Raw genomic sequence first — 18,785 nt, 5'->3', positions numbered from 1 at the left:
ACCAAGGTCAGAAACTTCTTTGGAACACATTAAACAATGTCCAAAGTTTTCCAGGAACATCTTAGCAAAGTGAAATTGCTGGCTTGTTCCATTTTTTTCCACTTGAAAAAATAATAGTCAAGAGCCTGTTACCAAAACATCCCCTCAAATTGCAGTTCCATAAATGATTGAGGAGTTTCCCTAATAACACATAGAAAGAAATCCACCTCATAGTGTTATTGTTTCAGACCTCTCACATTGCAGGAATCTTAATTTTCCATCCAAATAACAAAAAAAGTAGGCACACACTGATGACATAAACCAAGGCTGGGCAACTCAGAGCCCATGGGAACATGTGATACCCAGCCTTGTTTTTGTACATCTTAGCACCTTCCCTTCCTCCTTCAAGATTGCACAACCAAAATCAGGTAGGAAATTGCTGATATTTGGCAATGTGGTTTTTCTTAGTCTGCTATATAAATCCCCGAAAAGAAAAACAGAATAAAAATAGACTCAGCCTCCAAGATCTTCTAATGAGTTCACTTCCTGTAGAGCTCTTGTTCTTCTTGTTCTTCTTCTTCTTTTTTTTTTTTTTTGTTGTAAAGTACAGACTGCAAAAGAAAAAAAAAGCTCTCTCTTTTCTGATATAAATGCATAGTGTACTCCTAGGGTTACCTCATAGCAAACTGTGCAGGGGCATTTCATACATTGAAATGTATGAACCGCAGAAACAACATTAGATGCATCCTCCCCTCCCTTCCCTCCCTCAGCAATGTATTAGGGAAAATCTCAACCTGCCAAAATGTTCTTTTCTAAGAAATTAGCGGAATGAGACTCCAAAAATGAGGATCATGACCTTAGCTTCCTGCCTATTATATAGTACGTGAATTAATATAGAGACACAACTTTCTGAAGTCTAGTTTCACTTTTGGATATCTCTGCAATCATTTCAGAAAGTCTCAGCAGTTGATTTCATGCTCCAGAAATACTAGAGATTATCAAGGATCTTCCTGATACATTAATGGCTTTACCATGCAATGGCATTGTGTTTATTTTGTCACTTTATGGTATCTTCCCACAGTTTTTCATCCATCTTCTTTTCCTCCACCAAAAATCCATCCATCCATCCATCCATCCATATAACAACAATCAAAGAGCTACACAACATCTTGTGATTGCTCCAGAATCTGGATCCAGATTGATGCAGAGAATGTTTCTCTGCAAAAGCATTTTGAATCTCGTGCACATTTGTGTGTACACAATGTAGCAGAGTTGGCTTTGTCACTATTGTGTTTCTGTTCTAGTGATCAAATTTAAAAAAAAATGTTGTTAGTTGCGAAGTCGTGTCCAACCCATCGCGACCCCATGGACAACGTTCCTCCAGGTCCTCTACCATCCTCTGGAGTCCATTTAAGTTCACGCCTACTGCTTCAGTGACTCCATCCAGCCACCTCGTTCTCTGTCGTCCCCTTCTTCTTTTGCCCTCAATCTTTCCCAGCATTAGGCTCTTCTCCAGTGAGTCCTTCCTTCTCATTAGGTGGCCAAAGTATTTGAGTTTCATCTTCAGGATCTGGCCTTCTAAAGAGCAGTCAGGGTTGATCTCCTCTAGGACTGACCAGTTTGATTGCCTTGCAGTCCAAGGGACTTGCAGGAGTCTTCTCCAGCACCATAATTCAAAGGCCTCAATTCTTTGGCGCTCAGCCTTTCTTATGGTCCAACTTTCACAGCCATACATTGCAACTGGGAAAACCATAGCTTTGACTATATGCACTTTTGTTGGCAGGGTGATGTCTCTGCTTTTCAGTATGCTGTCTTGATTTGCCACAGTTTTCCTCCCCAGAAGCAAGCGTCTTTTAATTTCTTGGCTTCAGTCCCTATCTGCGGTGATCTTGGAGCCCCGGAAAATAAAATCTGTCACTACCTCCATTTCTTCCCCATCTATTTGCCAGGAATTGAGAGGGCCGGATGCCATGATCTTAGTTTTCTTAATGTTGAGTTTCAAGCCAACTTTTGCACTCTCGTTCTTCACCCGCATCAAGAGGCTCTTTAGTTCCTCTTCATTTTCTGCCATTAGAGTGGTATCATCTGCATATCTGAGGTTGTTGATATTTTTCTTAATCTTAATTCTAATTTTTAATTCATCTAGCCCTGCCTTTCTCATGATGTGCTCTGCATATAAGTTAAATAGGCAGGACGACAGTATACAGCCTTGCCGGACTCCTTTCCCAATTTTGAACCAATCAGTGGTTCTGTATCCAGTTCTCACTGTTGCTTCTTGACCGGCATATAGGTTTCTCAAGAGACAAATAAGATGGTCTGATACTCCCATCTCTTTAAGAACTTGCCACAATTTCTTGTGATCCACACAATCAAACTAGGAGTAGTTTCCCCCCATTATTTGATGTACAGAAATTTTTAAAAGAACTGTGAATCCCAAGAGTCATACAAGCAATCCAAAGTAATTGAGTAATCACAGGCACTTTTAATCAATCAATCATAACAATAACTCAATATCATATAACCATTTCTCCATAAATGTGATTTATAAATTATATCCCCTTTGAAATTAATGGAGCTTCCTGATTTTAGTAATCTTTGGGGGATGCATCATTGATTGACAAGTGGGCCTTCTGGAATCTTTAGAAGATTCCAGAAGGCCCACTCTCCCGGCTTTCTCCTCATGGCATTTAGTCATGTCAATATACTTTTTTTCCTGTGTATTTAAATGTCAAATTAAATCTATTAAGATCAATTATCTGTTATGTGATGAAAGCCTAAACATGAAACAGTTTTTCAGATGATAATTTAATTTGTTTTTCTTTGAAGGGAAAGCATCCTCACCTGGTTAGGCAGGGAAGTTGTGCTACAGACCCCATCAGTCAATTAACTCTGAATGGCGGTATCCAGAAAGACAGTCTTGTAAGGCAGGCCACCACTCTTCTGGTCTTCTGAAAAGGAGTTAAGACATGCCTCTGTGAATTTTGTGGGGACCCCATGGGGCTAGTTGGTGCCCTGAGAGCCCTCGCTTCACCTTTTAAATGAATATTAAAAAATCAATAATTTTTGTTTCCTTCTAATTTTTTTAATGTTTATACACTGCGTTTATATTTTAATATTTTAAAGCACCCAGAGTATCTCTCTGAGGGAGATGGGTGTTCCAAAAAATATGATAAATAAATAACTAAATAAATAGATATCCATCTGATAATTCCAAATACTGAGCCATTAGAATGTGGGGTGCTGCAAAAGAAGATTCCTTACAAGATTCCAAGACTACAGCCACTCTTCAAGGAGGGGAAACAATCATTAGTTAATTTTCATGTGACATTATCTTCCAAACCATTCCCTACATCACACTCTGGATTCTCACTTGACAGTTATCAAATTTATACTGAATTAATACTCTTGGGAAAGTGTTGTAATCTGGATTCATAAATTGTGTGGTTCATAATGCATCTTGAGTCATTGTAAATCCTTAGGAAGAATGGGCTATAATAGGAACATACCTGATGGGGAAGGCTTTTGCACATGATACATGTCAACTAGAGATAGCAGAAAACTCCCACAAATATCTCTTCCCAAAAATGAACAAAAAGGCAACAGCATCTTTTTCATCCCCAAAGGAAACTAAATGTAGCAGTAAGAATTTGTTTCAATCATTAAGAATTGGTTGAGTTGATCCATTTTGCCTGGAGAAGACAAGGCACTGCTCTGTTCTTATGGTCTCTACAAACCAGTGATTAACAGACAACCCATATCTTGACCTACTGTCTGCATGGGAATTCAATAAAAAAAACAGTGAAAAAATAAATAAATGTATATAGTTCTCCTATCTCTGTAATGTAGGATTTTCCTGAAAAGTTCCCCCCCCCCAATTTATTTTTCAACTAGGAGGATCATCATGGACCCCTTTCCTTGCAAGAATTACACCCCTGTACAGGTAGTCCTCAATTTACAACCATTTGTTTAGTCCAAAGTTACAACTAAAAAAGTGATGTATGACTGTTTTGTACACTTATGACTGTTGCAGCATCCTCGTGGTCACATGATCAAAATTCAGATGCAAGAAAATGGGGCAAAACTCAGCAACATAAATTTTGGGTTCAATTGTGATAAAAAAATCGAGGGCTACCAGTGTATCTCCATAATCTCATGGGGCCAAACCAATTAACTGTCAACTTTCTCCCTCTCCAGAGGGAAGACAATCCCAAAAAATTTCCTCCGCAGCTATGGACAATTGTTTGCTGCCCACTTAGTGGTTCCTGAGATTTTCCTTCTTTTTGCAGTCAAAGTGTTACGGTGCCTTCTACCATCTACTCCTTTCTCTATGGTTGCCTTAAGAGTTATCTTGATTTCTTTCACCGCACAATAGGCAGTTGGAGATGTTGTTTTGTTCTGAAGCAGAACAAGGGAAGAATGGGTGGAGTGGCAGTTGGATCCTGGCACTGTGCCTTCCCAGTAGCGAGCTGGAAGGAATACTGGCAGGATACAGAGGAAACTACAGCTCAGCAGTGAGAACATTCCTGCAATGGTGCAAATTTGTGGCAGATGGTAAAAAGGTTGAAGTAGGTGGCCACCTGGAAGTACTTTTAGATGTGACTTCAATACAGTGAAAAAGGCAGACAAGAAGGCTTCTCCTCTATCCAATCTTTCTTTTTGAAGGGAGATTATTTTAAGTTAAAAGGGACTTTCCTTCCAAGTTAATATAATGCTTACTACAATTTTTCCAGAATACTTGATAAAGTTACTAAGAACAAAGAGTGTGCAATTATAAATGGATGACCCATTGAGAATCAGTTATCTAATTCAAAAGATACCCCCTAACTTTGATCTAAGATGATGGAGTCAGCCGTATATATGTTATTCTCAGCATGAAGATATTGTTGAAAATATCACAGGGATTAGAACTCTGATGCATGAAATAGGCTTAAGTATATAAAAGGGAACCATCAACCATATTCAAGTCAACTGACACTAATTACAGAGATGTTCCAGTTGCTACATGAAATCATATCAGAAGTGTTTTTCAAATTACACTTACTGTAGATTTAGACATTGTTTCTAGACATCGCAAGATTTGTTGAGAAAATGTACTAAGACAATTCTATTAATTGCTATCTGCAATTAGAATATATTTTGTAAAGAGGTAGGTGCTGTCAATAGATTCAACTGAATTACAAACCAAACGTACAACTTTCCTGATTCTCTGTTATTAAAGACATACAAGTCCATTCCGTCCTTCTCCATCTAAGTGTAATGTATTCGTATTGTCTTGTTCTTACTATGATAATGTCAGTGTCAGTGTTGAGATATCATAACACAAGCTCTGAATTCTTGTACTTTTTGTAATTGTGGCACATCATACAAGTAGGTAAGGGATGGAGCTGGCATTGCAATATTAAGGTGTAGATTTTGTCACTTGTTCCTCTTTGTGTGCCTCGTTGTGTGTACAATCAGTTTGATGCTAGCAGTTGTGTAACAAAATAAAGACAGGTTTTCACTTAGGAGAATAACCATTAATTTGAGGAATGTGTATATGCATGTGCGCTAGTCTTGCTCCCAAATGTTAACTTTACATGCTTTTGGTGTGATTTTAAAAACTGAGAATGTCCGTAAACATTCATTCATACTACTGGCTTATATACTGTATACTGTGGCTTTTGCTGTTTGATCCCCATAAACCAATTTCCTTTCCTTTCCTTGATTAATTAAGCTTATTCTTTTATTTATCAAGGATTTCTGAAAGAGACATTTCTTAGTTCAGAACTGGGAAATTTCCAGCTATATGAGTGCTAAACCACTTCTGACCCCTAGTGGCAAATTTTGCGACTACTTTTAAATAATTTTGAATAGACTTTGGATATACTGTAACTCAATCATTTTGATGATTGTTTGCTCATCTCTTTCTGAAGGTGCCCCACTATTTTCAAATGTCATGTCTCCATAATGTTGCCTTTGCCTCTTTCCAAGCCCATTGCATCCTATCATTGCCCAAATCAAGTTTTATTCTACGAATCACCCCCAAAACGTAATTGTTGACAATGCTGACAATGACATGACTACAACCCATGTTTGTTGTTCTTTTCTACCAGTAAATTATGTTGGAAGAGAAGAGAAATGAAACCAGGAGAATCCAGTAACTGTGGCCCTTAAATTGTCCTGCATTACAACTGTAAGAGTAGAATTGCTCACCAAGCCCATCCCTGAGGTAAGATGGACTCAGTCCCTGAGGCAGCACAATTTAGAATAGAATAGAATAACAGAGTTGGAAGGAACCTTGGAGGTCTTCTAGTCCAACCTCCTGCTTAGGCAGGAAACCCTACACCACTTCAGACAAATGGTTATCCAACATCTTCTTGAAAGCTTCCAGTGTTGGAACATTCACAACTGGAGGCAAATTGTTCCACTGATTAATTGTTCTAATTGTCAGGAAATTTCTTCTTAGTTCTAAGTTGCTTTTCTCCTTGATTAGTTTCCACCCATTGCTTCTTGTCCTATTCTCAGGTGCTTTGGAGACTAGCTTGACTCCCTCTTCTTTGTGGCAGCCCCTGAAATATTGGAACATTGCTATCATGTCTCCCCTAGTCCTTCTTTTCATTAAACTAGACATTCCCAGTTCCTGCAACCGTTCTTCATATGTTTTACCCTCCAGTCCCCTAATCATCTTTGTTGCTCTTCTCTGCACTCTTTCTAGAGCCTCAACATCTTTTTTACATCGTGGCGACCAAAACTGAATGCAGTATTCCAAGTGTGGCCTTACCAAGACATTATAAAGTGGTATTAACACTTCGTGTGATCTTGATTCTATCCCTCTGTTTATGCAGCCTAGAACTGTGTTGGCTTTTATATTTATATTTAATATAAATGTAAAATATAACTTATATCCTCATAGTTTTCTTCTGACTCAAGGACTGTTGGATTGTATGTTACATTGGACATTAAAATGAAGTAACAGTCAGGACAAAAGTTTATCCGCTTGTGTGCGTGCTCACATTTTCGGTTCCGGGAGAACCGGTTGTTATAACCAGGAGCAGCCCATTGTTGCCCACTATAATTATGGTAGTTAGAGCGATAACTCATGAAACTTGCAACAGGTTCCTGTTGGTCTAATAAATCACTAGTAATTGTGCCCATTGGGAACAGGTGTCCAAGTCAAAGCAATCTGCTCTTCTTAATTGGACTGCATAATCCAAGTGTGATGCAATGCTTACAAAGTGAATGCAAGTATAATCTTCCTTGATTTATTCACAAGACACAACACCAAAAACAATTGTGCTTTAAAGATCCTGCAATGTCTACACATTTGCACAGTGATAACTAAGTTAGCTCCAGCTTTATGCAGGTAGTCCTCGACTTAGAACCACAATTGAGCCCAGAATTTATGTTGCTAAGTGAGAAATTTGTTAGGTGAGTTTTGCCCTATTTTTCGACCTTTCTTTCCACATTTCTTAAGTGAATCACTGCAGTTGTTAATTAGTAACACGGTTGTTAAAGGAATCTGGCTTCCCCATTGACTTTGCTTGTCAGAAGGTTGCAAAAGGGGATCACATGACCCAGAGACACTGCAATGGCCATCAATATGAGTCAATTGTCAAGCATCCAAATGGAAATCACGTGACCATGGAAATGCTTCATAAATCGTAAGTGTGAAAAATGGCCATGTCATGTTTTTTCAGTGGCATTGTAACTTTGAACTGTCACTAGATGAACTGTTGTAAATTGAGGTCTACCTGTATCTGGAACCATGAAATGATGCAAGGGGGAAATAATTCCCCTAAATAATCCTTCTAAACATGAAAGTGCAGAGTTATCAGTGGGTCAGGATCACTTCAGTTTCCACCAATGGATCAGAGGCTTCACCTTTTTTTCTGGCAACTCAAGATAACCACATTTTGGGGGCTGGTGTTAGGGCCCCATGGAAATATTAAACTATATTATGGGTTTGATCCCAAAATGCTTACTATGAGGGTAGGCCAGACCTACCTAATCTCCTTACAGCTGTGATGCTGAATACAGCCAGTTACAACAATATACCCATTTCCTAGAAGGCAAAGGCACAAATGTAGACTTTTCTTCCTGCCTTTCTTCTTTCCCTGTACTTTTTTTCCTCACCTGGGCAGGAGGGCTTACAGGTAGTCCTCAATTTACAACTACAATTGAGCCCAAAATTTCCACTGCTAAGCAAGACAGTTGTTAAGTGAGTCTTGCCCAATTTTTTTGGCCATGGTTGTTAACTGAATCCCTACAGTTAAATGAATCATGCAGTCATTAAGTGAATCTTGGCTCCACCCCACCCCATTGACTTTGCTTGTCAGAAGCTCCAAGCACCCAAAGTTTGATCACATGACTGTGGGGATGCCACAAGGGTTGTAAGTATATCCTTTTGTAGGGGCCTAAAACCTGGCTTTGCCAGTTGGCCTAGGTCCCCAATGGTAAAGTGACCAATCGTCCTCTTTTAGGGAGGACAGTCCTTCTTTTGTAAGTTCTGTCCTCTCTCAAAAAGTGTCCTGCTACATGTCCTCCTTTTCGATATTTGAAGACTAATTTGTAAATCTCTGTATTCGATCGATGCCGATCCGATCCGTTGCATGTGATGTGACGTATTTGTATTTGACGATGATTCGTCAAGGCTCGGTACAGTGCAGTGAGACGCGATTATGAGACGCATGTGCTTCACACAGGAGAATTGTTTTGAGAGAGTGCACCACGTGCAAGAATGCGCCACGCGCAAGTGGCTTTCTTTACTTCTTACCAAAACATGACACGGCACACATGCACGGATTAGACTCACTTCTTTCTCAGTGAATATTCAATCATACACAGGTGAGCACAATAATTCATGTTTTATTAATTCATTATCTATTTAATAATTTCCAAATATGTATAATTTTTTACAAGTTTATTTGTTTATGTTATTGTTTCAGTTTTAATAATTAATTTTATTTATTCATAATGAATGTGCTTGCATCGTTCGTGTAGCTCTATATTTTATTTTAAATTTTAAATTTCATTTAGGGATGAAAAAATAAAAAAATAGGAAATGCCATTTCAGCGATAAATTGAATAAGGAATTTCCATTCCTCATATCAAAGAAGGATAACGTTGTTTTCTGCAATATTTGCAGTGGAGAATTTTGTATTGCCGTTGGGGGCAGAGCAGCTATTACAAAACACTTGACCACCATAAGCAATCATCAGATGCATCTACTTCCAGTTGTAAAGTAACAAGTTTTTTTAAAAAACTTCAAATTATTCTGAAGATGAAAAACAGCTGCAATGGAGGGAACATTTGCATTTCATACCATAATTCATAATCAAAGTTTTCGTAGTATGGATTGTACAACTAAATTATTGAAAAAGTTTCACGATGCTAAATTTTCATGCGCCAGGACAAAATGCGAGGCTATTTTTAAATCAGAATTTTAAAATTACTGTGACAAAATACTTACAGAAGACTTGGAAACTGCAGCATTTGTAACGGTTTTATCTGATGCATCCAATCATAATGAAACTAAATTGTATCCAATACTAATAAGATATTTTAATGTTACCAAGGGCATTCAAGTAAAAATTTTAAATTTAGAATCCATTGAGGGCGAAACTGCTGAAATTTTGTCAAACCATCTATGCAGAGTAATAAATGAAAACAATTTGAAATCCAAAGTTGTTGCACTAACAACTGATAATACAAACACAAATTTTGGTGGGTGAAGACGCAAAGGGGTGAATAATGTGTATGTAAAATTACAAGATTTACTCCAAAAGAAAATATTAGGAATAGATTGTAATGCACATATTTTGTCAAATGCAATCAATATGGCATCATGTGCCATGCCAATTGATGTAGAAGTAATAATAATTACTGTATTTTAGTCATTTTACCATTTGTGTGGCTACTTTAAAACAATTTTGTGAAGAAGCGAATGTTCAATACAAAAAACTTTTAGGATATTCATGGCTTGCTCTAACACCTGCTATAGAGCGTGTTATTTGAGCCTCTCCATTCATATTTTTTAAGTTTAGACAAATGTCCTAAAATCCTGGAATCATTTTTCAATAATGAAATATCTGAGATATTAATGTATTTTGTACATAATAAGAGCATATGACGGCCATGGCCAGGGGGGCTTTTTATCAGGTCCACCTGATACGCCAGTTGCGTCCCTTTCTAGATTGGGACTCCCTACGCATGGTCACTCAGGCACTCGTCACTTCCCGCCTGGACTACTGCAATGCTCTCTACATGGGGCTCCCCTTGGAGTGCACCTGGAGGCTCCAGTTGGTCCAGAATGCGGCTGCACGGGGGATTATGGGAGCGACGGGGCGCTCCCATGTGACACCTCTCTTGCGTGAGCTGCACTGGCTTCCTGTGGTCTTCCGGGTGCGCTTCAAGGTGTTGGTGACCACCTTTAAAGCGCTCCATGGCTTAGGGCCGGGGTATTTACGAGACCGCCTTCTGCCGCCAATAGCCTCCCACCGGCCAGTTCGCTCACACAGAGAGGGCCTCCTTAGGGTGCTGTCGGCCAGACAATGTCGGCTGGCGACCCCCAGGGGGAGAGCCTTCTCTGTGGCGGCACCTGCCCTCTAGAACAACCTACCCCCAGAGATACGCACGATACCAGACCTCCGGACTTTTCGTCGGGCCCTGAAAACACATCTATTCCATCTAGCTGGGCTGGCTTGACCCCATCCTTACAGTTTTAAATTTATAATTGGTTTTAATTGGGTTATTTTAAATTGACGGCCAAAAGTATTTAATGTTTTTTAAATTGTTTTTAAATTTTATATGTTGTATTTTTACCATGGCTGTTCACCGCCCTGAGTCCTGTTGGAGAAGGGCGGTATACAAATTAAATAAATAAATAAATAAATAAATAAATAAATAAATAAATAAATAAATAAATAAATAAATAAAAATAATCAAGCATCTATTTTTCACAAAGCAATTCAAAAGATTGAAGGTGAACACATTTCAACTACAGAAGTTAGTCTTATTTTGCATGACTTTATCCTTCAATATAAAACACAATTTGAAGAAAAATTTCTTCCTTTAGTTATAAAAATAATTTAGTCATACTTAGAGGAATCAAATCCGGGCATAACGGAAAAGTTTATCAAAGAAGTGCAGAATTTTTTCCAAACATGTTTTCAATATATCCAAAAATGGTCTGAAGCAAACATCACAGGAAATAACAGTTTTCAATGGTGTTTTTTGACTTGAGATATATTGGAGAGCCATTGTAACTTTGAACAGTCATTAAATGAATGGTTATACGTAAAGGACTACCTGTATTTCAAACAAAGAAATGGGCTGCAGCCATTCATCCTTTTCAAAATCATCCTTATCTAAAAATGCCTCTCAGGCAAATGTGGGGGAGACTAGTAAATAAAGCTTTGCTGCATGCCTTCTGAGAAGCAGGAGTTGCTGAAACCTTCATGGCCCAGATCCAGCTGCTCCACTCTTCAGGCAGGGCAACCCTCTTTAACAAGTGGCCTGTGGCCTGAGGAAAACTCCTTCGGAATGGAATGGAATGGAATGGACTAAAAATGGAAATGGAAGCCTCTTATTACCAATTCTATGCAATCAATAGTTTCAGAATATATAGAACTAGCTGGATACCCGTGCTTCACTACTTATGACCATTTTTCACACTTATGACCATTGTAGCATCCCCATGGTCTTGACAGACTCTCATTGTCATCATCACCAACAAAGTATATCCTGAGAAATGAAGGCTGCTGCTGAGGCCCCGCCATGATACTCCCTATCCTGTGGTAGACCTGCACCTGCACTTTGAATGTTGGCATAAAATTTCTCTCTTCACCTCTCTGGCTCCAAAAAACGTCATTTGGAAGCATCCGTTGTACTTCCGGGCAGCAGAAAGACAGTCTTTTCCCTTTAACTGATGTTACAGTAGAAGGAACAGATTCGTCTGAACTGAGGAGGTCAGTGTAAGAAGTGAGGTGGGGCTGGGACACTATTGGAGGAGAAAATCAGTTCACAATCCGTTGGCTCAGTGGTGGTTGGTGACGGAAACTCATAAGGGAATATCTCTCCCACTGCTTTGAGTTCGGAAGCAGTTTCATTGGTGAGGTAGCGACGTTTAGTACTGTAAGGAGCCTCAGACTGCTCCTGAGTGAAGGAGTGGAACATCTGCCAGTTTGACCTGAGGTAACGGAATGTGAGGCAAATGGCAGTTGGAACTTTTCAGGGGAGGAGGAGGAGAACGTCTAAATCCTTCGCATCAGAGCATGTTAATATACTGTATATGAATATACTGTATATGAAATACTAATGATCTGATGGTCATTTTGAAAAAAATGTTGTTACTGAGCACCTAGAAGCCAAGAGGAACATATGTGCCAAATTTCAAGTTTGTAGGCTTTACCGTTCTGGAGATTTTGTGATGAGTGAGTGGATTTCACTGTTATATATATAGATTTTTTTCAGTTGTACAGAAGTTGTATTCAATGCACATGTTGAAAGGAGAAACATCCTTCCTTTCAGCATCTGCTTATTTGGGAGTACTGTGGCTGCCTCTACAAGTTGTACGTACACAGGCTTTGCACACGACCAAGGCTCTGTAAATTGTAGCAGCTGATGGGTATTAGCTCATCTCATCTACAGGTGGTCCTCATTTATTGACCACAATCGGGAGCAACAATGCTGTCATTCAATAAAACAGGTACTAAGTAAAACTGCAACTGTTCTTATGACCTTATTTCAGCTTTTCTTTGCTTTTATAGACCCATGAAGATTGTAAATGCGAGGATGGGTTGTAAAATTACTTCTTCATCGCCACTGTAACTGCAAACATTTGCTAAATGAGGCAGTTGCTAAATGAGGACAAAAAGAGCCCAATATATATACATGCTGCAAAGACCTTTTGGAGTGGAAATTTTTGAAACCCACACTTTTCAGTAGTTATGTTGGGAGGTATTAAAAGCTAGGATTATTTTTTTTTTCCATCAAAGTTGTTTTTGGATGTTGATCCTTATTCCGTTTTTTGTGTTATGGATTAATTCCTATAATCAAACACAGCAAAACAGACTTGATTAAATGTTCTTTCTAAAGAGAAGGGTAATAACATATAATTTCAGTCGTTACACAATTATTGCCTTTTTCTACTATACAGAAACAGCCTACACAGTAGTATTTTCATATATAATAATAACTGCTAAACGTTAGTCAGCGCTCCAGTTTTATATAACAAAGCTCATCATTATTTCTTGCTCAACATTTATTAATATGGGCCCCAACTTGGCCAAACCTTTAGGGGAATAATCCTGTGCATGTTTACTCTAAAGTAAACACCGCTGTGTATGCTCAGTGAGATGTCTCCCATGCAAAGCATACAAAATCAGCCAATGACTGTCAGCATCTATAGCTTGTCATTTTCTCAGAGTACAGTTGTGTATAGCATTGACTGGCTGAGTCAGTCTTCCTTTGTCAAATAATGTTTCAGAGGGAAAACTATGGTATCAAGCAAAAGTCTGATCTCATAAACAACTCAGACACTTGAAGCAGTAACAACATGGCTGTCAGCTTGCCTAATATATAATCGGCTTGGTAAACAGAAATCTCAGAATCTACTTTTATGACAGAATGGTAAACACACAGGAAGTGCACATCTGGAGCAGCCTGGTTAGAAAAAACAACTGGAAAAAGAAGCCTGCTACAACTCATAAGCCCACTACAGGTAGTCCTTGAGTTATGACCACAATGGAGCCCAAAATGTATGTTGCCAAGTGAAACATTTGTTAAGTGAGTTTGCCCCATTGTTTGACTTTTCTTGCCCCAGCCGATAAGTGAATCTTTGCTAAGTGTTAACAGTGTTAAGTTAGTAACATGGTTGTTAAATATATCTGGCTTCCCCATTGACCTTGCCTGTCACAAGGTTACAAAAGGAGATCACATGACCCCAAGACACTGCAACGGTCATAAATACGACTCAGTTGCCAAGCGTCTGAATTCTTATTGTGCAATCAAATCAAAATCATGTGATTTTGATCATGCTGCTGCAATGGTCATAAGTGTGAACAATGGTCATAAGTCACTTTTTTCAGTACCGTTGTAACTTTGAACAGTCACTAGATGAATCGTTCCAAGTCAAGGGCTACCTATGATTGTGCCAAGTTGAGGAAATGGAACTCAACACCTTATTTCTGCCCAGAAGTAAAGAGGCATGCTTGGGACCCAAGTGCAAATCAAGAGTCCCAAATCAAGAAAAACAACATTTTTGATGATAAGAACACTGATCATGTCAGTTAGTACATCATTAGTTCCTGCTTCTACCTAAGCACCCGCAGTACAATATGCTAACCAGGGGTGGGCTTCAAAAATTTTAGCAAGGGGTTCTCTGCCCGGTTGTGGGGTGGGTGTGGCCATGGTGGATGTGGCCTATTCGGCCTCCTGCACCACGGAGGGGGGGCATGTTTGCCCTCCCTGAGCTCCGGAGGTTTTCCTTGAGCCTCTGGGAGGGCGAGAATGGCCTCCCCAGGCTCTGGGGGCAGCATGCCCTGCACATACCTGCATCCAAAACGGGCTGCATGGGGACTCCTGGGAGAGGAGGGATGGGCGGGGCCAGCAGGAGTGGGATTTGGGGGTTCTCCGAACTGCACAGAATCATAGCTAGAGGTTCTCCCGAACCCCCGCGAACCCCCAGCAGCCCACCCCAATGGTAACCCATAATGTGCTTAATTAGTTTCGTTCTCTGCCTCTGGATGTGTTTTCTAATATACTAATGATATTTTTTACTTCCAGGCCTCTGTCTAGATATTCTTAACCACAACTAAGAAAAATGTCACACTACTTTCCTTTGTTCTAGTAACAGGCCCGCTTGCAGAGTTTCTTAGCAAGATTACAAGACCACAACTCATTAGCTAAACCGACACTTCTTACGTAGGAAGCCTTTTTGTGGTCAACCCCTTTAGCTTCTACTGGCAAGCGTTAAAGCAGGTGTTACTGAACTGCTTTATCTCTTACTAAACAGATCTAACTATGTCTAGATCTGGAAAAAGCACAAAATGATTAAGATGGAATAGCTGAAGCTAATTTCATGGCTCACTTAGAAATGCTCCTAATAGTTTGCTAATACTGTATATTTATTGTAATTATTTTACATCACACCTTTATTATTTTTATAAATAATTTAAGGTGGCGAACATACCGGATATTCCTTCTTCCTTCTATTTTCCCCACAATAATAACACTGTGAGGTGGGTTGGGCTGAGATAGAGTGACTGGCCCAAAGTCACCTAGCTGGCTTTCATGTCTAAAGTGGGACTAGAACTCACTATCTCCTGGTTTCTTGTCCAGCACCTTATCATCCCTAACTCTGACCCAGCCAGCTTTCATGCCTAAAGCAGGATTAGAACTCACAGACTCTGGGTTTCAGACGTGCAAAGGTCATAAAGTCAAGAATCGGTCATTGGTCATCTACAGTTTAGAGAGATAGTTACTTTAGTCTGGCAAGACTGATATCAGGCCACAAGAACCAAGAGCAACATGTGGAATTACTTCTGAGTACTGAGTATTGATGTTCAACTACAAACAGAAATCTTGCCAGACTAAAGCAACCATCTGCATAACTATAGATACAGGTAGTCCTTGACATACAGCCATTCATTTAGTGACCATTAGAAGTTACAAAGGTGCTGAAAAAGTGACTTATGACTGTTTTTCTCACTTATGACTGTTGCAGCATCCTCATGGTCAGGTAATCAAAATTCGGAAGCTTGTCAATTGATTCATATTTATGACGGTTGCAGTGTCCTGGTGTCACGTGAGCACCTTTTGTGAACTTCTGACAAGAAAAGTAAATGGGGAAGCCAGATTTACTTAACAACCGTGTTACTAATAACTACAGTGATTCACTTAACTATAGCAAGGAAGGTCGTGAAATGAGACAAAACTCACTTAATAACAGTCTTGCTTAGCAACAGAAATTTTGGGCTCAGCTGTGGTCCAAAGTTGAGGACTTCCTGTATATCCTGTGAAGTGCTAGGGAGGGTCTGTGCTTGCCTTCTTCCTGCCTAGGGACTTCCAAGCTCTGCTGTCTGTTTGCCTTGTGGGAAGCAGCCCTTCCCTCCTGGGACTCCAGACTACATTCCACCACAGAGGGCGAGCTATCATTATTTTGAAGGGCAAGTCATTTCCTTTTTTTAAAAAAAAAAAAACAGAAATGGCATCTTTATTAATTCTTAGAGCTCAACATGAGTAAAACAATGTGAATAACAACATCAAATAATTTGATTTAAGAGTTATAGCTTCATCCCAAAGTTTTACAAGTTGTCCAACTAGGAAATGCAGGTACTGGTCACATGTTAAAAGTTTCTGACTGGGAAACGATTGCATTTCATCTATCAGCAGTCCTTCCAGGTTACACAAAAAGGGCATCAAATAATCCAAAGCACAGCAATTTTAAAAGTGTACTGCTGCCAGAGAGCACTGGGAGGAATTTAGCCCAGTTTATTAAGTCAGTGTCTCCTCGTGCCGTATGTACTCACCTATGTCTGCTTGGTGAAATACTACAATTGCCATGGGATCCACTTTTTGACACTCCTAGGTGGTTTTCGCTGCCACCCCAAATCCCAGAGGATCATCAGCCATAGAATACACCACCACTCCTTAGTACTGAGCAGTGCTCTCAGTGATGCGCCCCAGACCGGACTTCAAGAGGTGGTTCCCATAAAGGAAAGATTGCTCTGCCCCAGGCTTCACCCAGACTTTGTACTTGGCATAAGGGTCTCATCCTCGGTCAACGGCCGCATCGCCCCTCCAAGCGCCACCTAAGGGCAAGTCATTTCCAGTGGAAGGGAACACTTTAGAAAGTGACCTTCAATTTTACTTCTTGATAGGCGGGCACCTTCAGCAGGCCTTCTCTATTCACTTGGATTGGGCAGGCAAAATCTCTCTGGGCTAGGTATTCTTGTGAACAGCCAGGGCCAGAGCTACATGCAGATTTTTAAGTAATACTCTGCATCTTGAATTGCACTTGGAATTATACCACTAGCCAATGCAGCTCCCCCAACAGTGCTGTTACATGGTAATAGAATGGTGATTTTATAGGCTGCTACATTTTACACCAGCTGAAGTTTCTGAGTTGTCTTCAAGGGCAGCTTTATGTAACACAAACTACAGTAATCCAGATGCAAAATGAAAGGGTGTAGGAAGGTAAGACCATATTTAATGTCTGTTTTTGTAGGTAAGGCCAGAATGGTGCACTAAGCCATAGCTGGGAGAAGGTCCTTTGGGCATGGCCTACACCTGCTTTCCATCAGGATCTGAGTAGCCAGGAAGACTCCCTAATTTCAGGGTAAAGGTTACTTCTTGAGAGCCAAAATTGGTGCAATCCCAGAATCAGTAGTCTTCTGAATAAATAGCCATTCATTCTTGCTTAGGTTGAATCAGTTCTTCTGCATTCAGATTCTGACTGCCTTCATACATTGTATCTTCCATATTCCCCCATTCAGCCTGGACTGGAGACCTACAGTTTAAAATTGCTAACTTGTCAGCCTTCCCAAGTAGAACGGACAGGAAACCTGACTAAATGTGCTAATTCCAATTTATTATAAAGCTACATTAATAGAATCTTGCAAATCTGAAAATACAATTCTACTCTGTCCCCCATCACCTTTACCACCTGATAACCTAAGAGAGGCTCCTTCCTGAGCGTCTTGTTCTGTCCATTGTACAACTGTGGGCTATGCTTCCTCTTATCTGACCATTCCTTAGGCAGCATCTCTTCTTCCTCTCTCCCAAGGTCATCCCTACCTACCATTACACTTACTGATATCTTCTCCTCATCTAGCTGATGGCCTCTCCCAGTAGCATCCTTCAGATGTTAAACAAAATGGGGAAAATGACGGACTCCAATCTAGCTACCCCATAATTGACTGTCTAAGGGTCAGATTACCACTAAGTAGGTCTGCCTACTGAAAAAGGAGCAGAACCACCACGCGGCGCCAGCATTTCCCAGCTTTTGCAGGTGGCTGTATTGTGGTTGCCATATTGTAGGCTAGTGACAGGTCCAGTAGGATAACTGTGCTCCCTCCATCCCAGTTTTGCCATATTATGTCCCACTCTCAGGCCCAAGGCCGGACTGACTGCCACAGATCCAGCTCATCTGCTTCTTCCAAGTCCTTTGTAATTATTGTTCTAGCTAAAGTTGGCCTTTTGGCTATATAGGTGGCTGCATTGTGTAGGTCATAACATCTGGACTTTGATTTTATTATTTATTTATGTATTCTAAAATTTATAGGCCACCCATCTTGCCTCAGGGTAACTGGGTACCTTACAGTCATAAAAAATAAAAACTATATACAGTAAATGAATAACATGAAGAAGTAATATAAAATCCAGAACACCACAGCCCTATTAAAAGATGGAGAGGGCAGGAGCAGTATAGGGGGGAGGTGGGATCTGTTGTTAATCGAACAACCCCCTCCAACTGTGATGCTCCTCCATTAAGGCCCCAAGCTCACTGGCAGAGCCAGGCCTTTAGACCCTTACGAAAGGTCAGATTTTGTTACTACAAAATTCAAAATAAGTTCATGACACACTATGCTTTAGTAATGTCTATGTCTTCATTATAAGTTAGAAAAACAAGGTCAATTTTAAGTTTATGAGGCAATCTGTATGGGCATAAGTTTGTTATTAAATGAGAAAGACAACATTCAATTGTTGCTGTACTATCTGGAATGGTTAATACAAGTTCAACTAAAGGGCTAATCCCCTGAGAAATGCAAATCCATTCTTCATGAAGCCTTTTAGAAAACTGCACCAATGATGATCTGACTTTAATA

Source organism: Pantherophis guttatus, chromosome 2 (genome assembly GCF_059756535.1).
Source record: "Pantherophis guttatus breed Tessera chromosome 2, ASM5975653v1, whole genome shotgun sequence".
Taxonomy (NCBI): domain Eukaryota; kingdom Metazoa; phylum Chordata; class Lepidosauria; order Squamata; family Colubridae; genus Pantherophis; species Pantherophis guttatus.
This window is presented reverse-complemented; position numbering follows the sequence as displayed.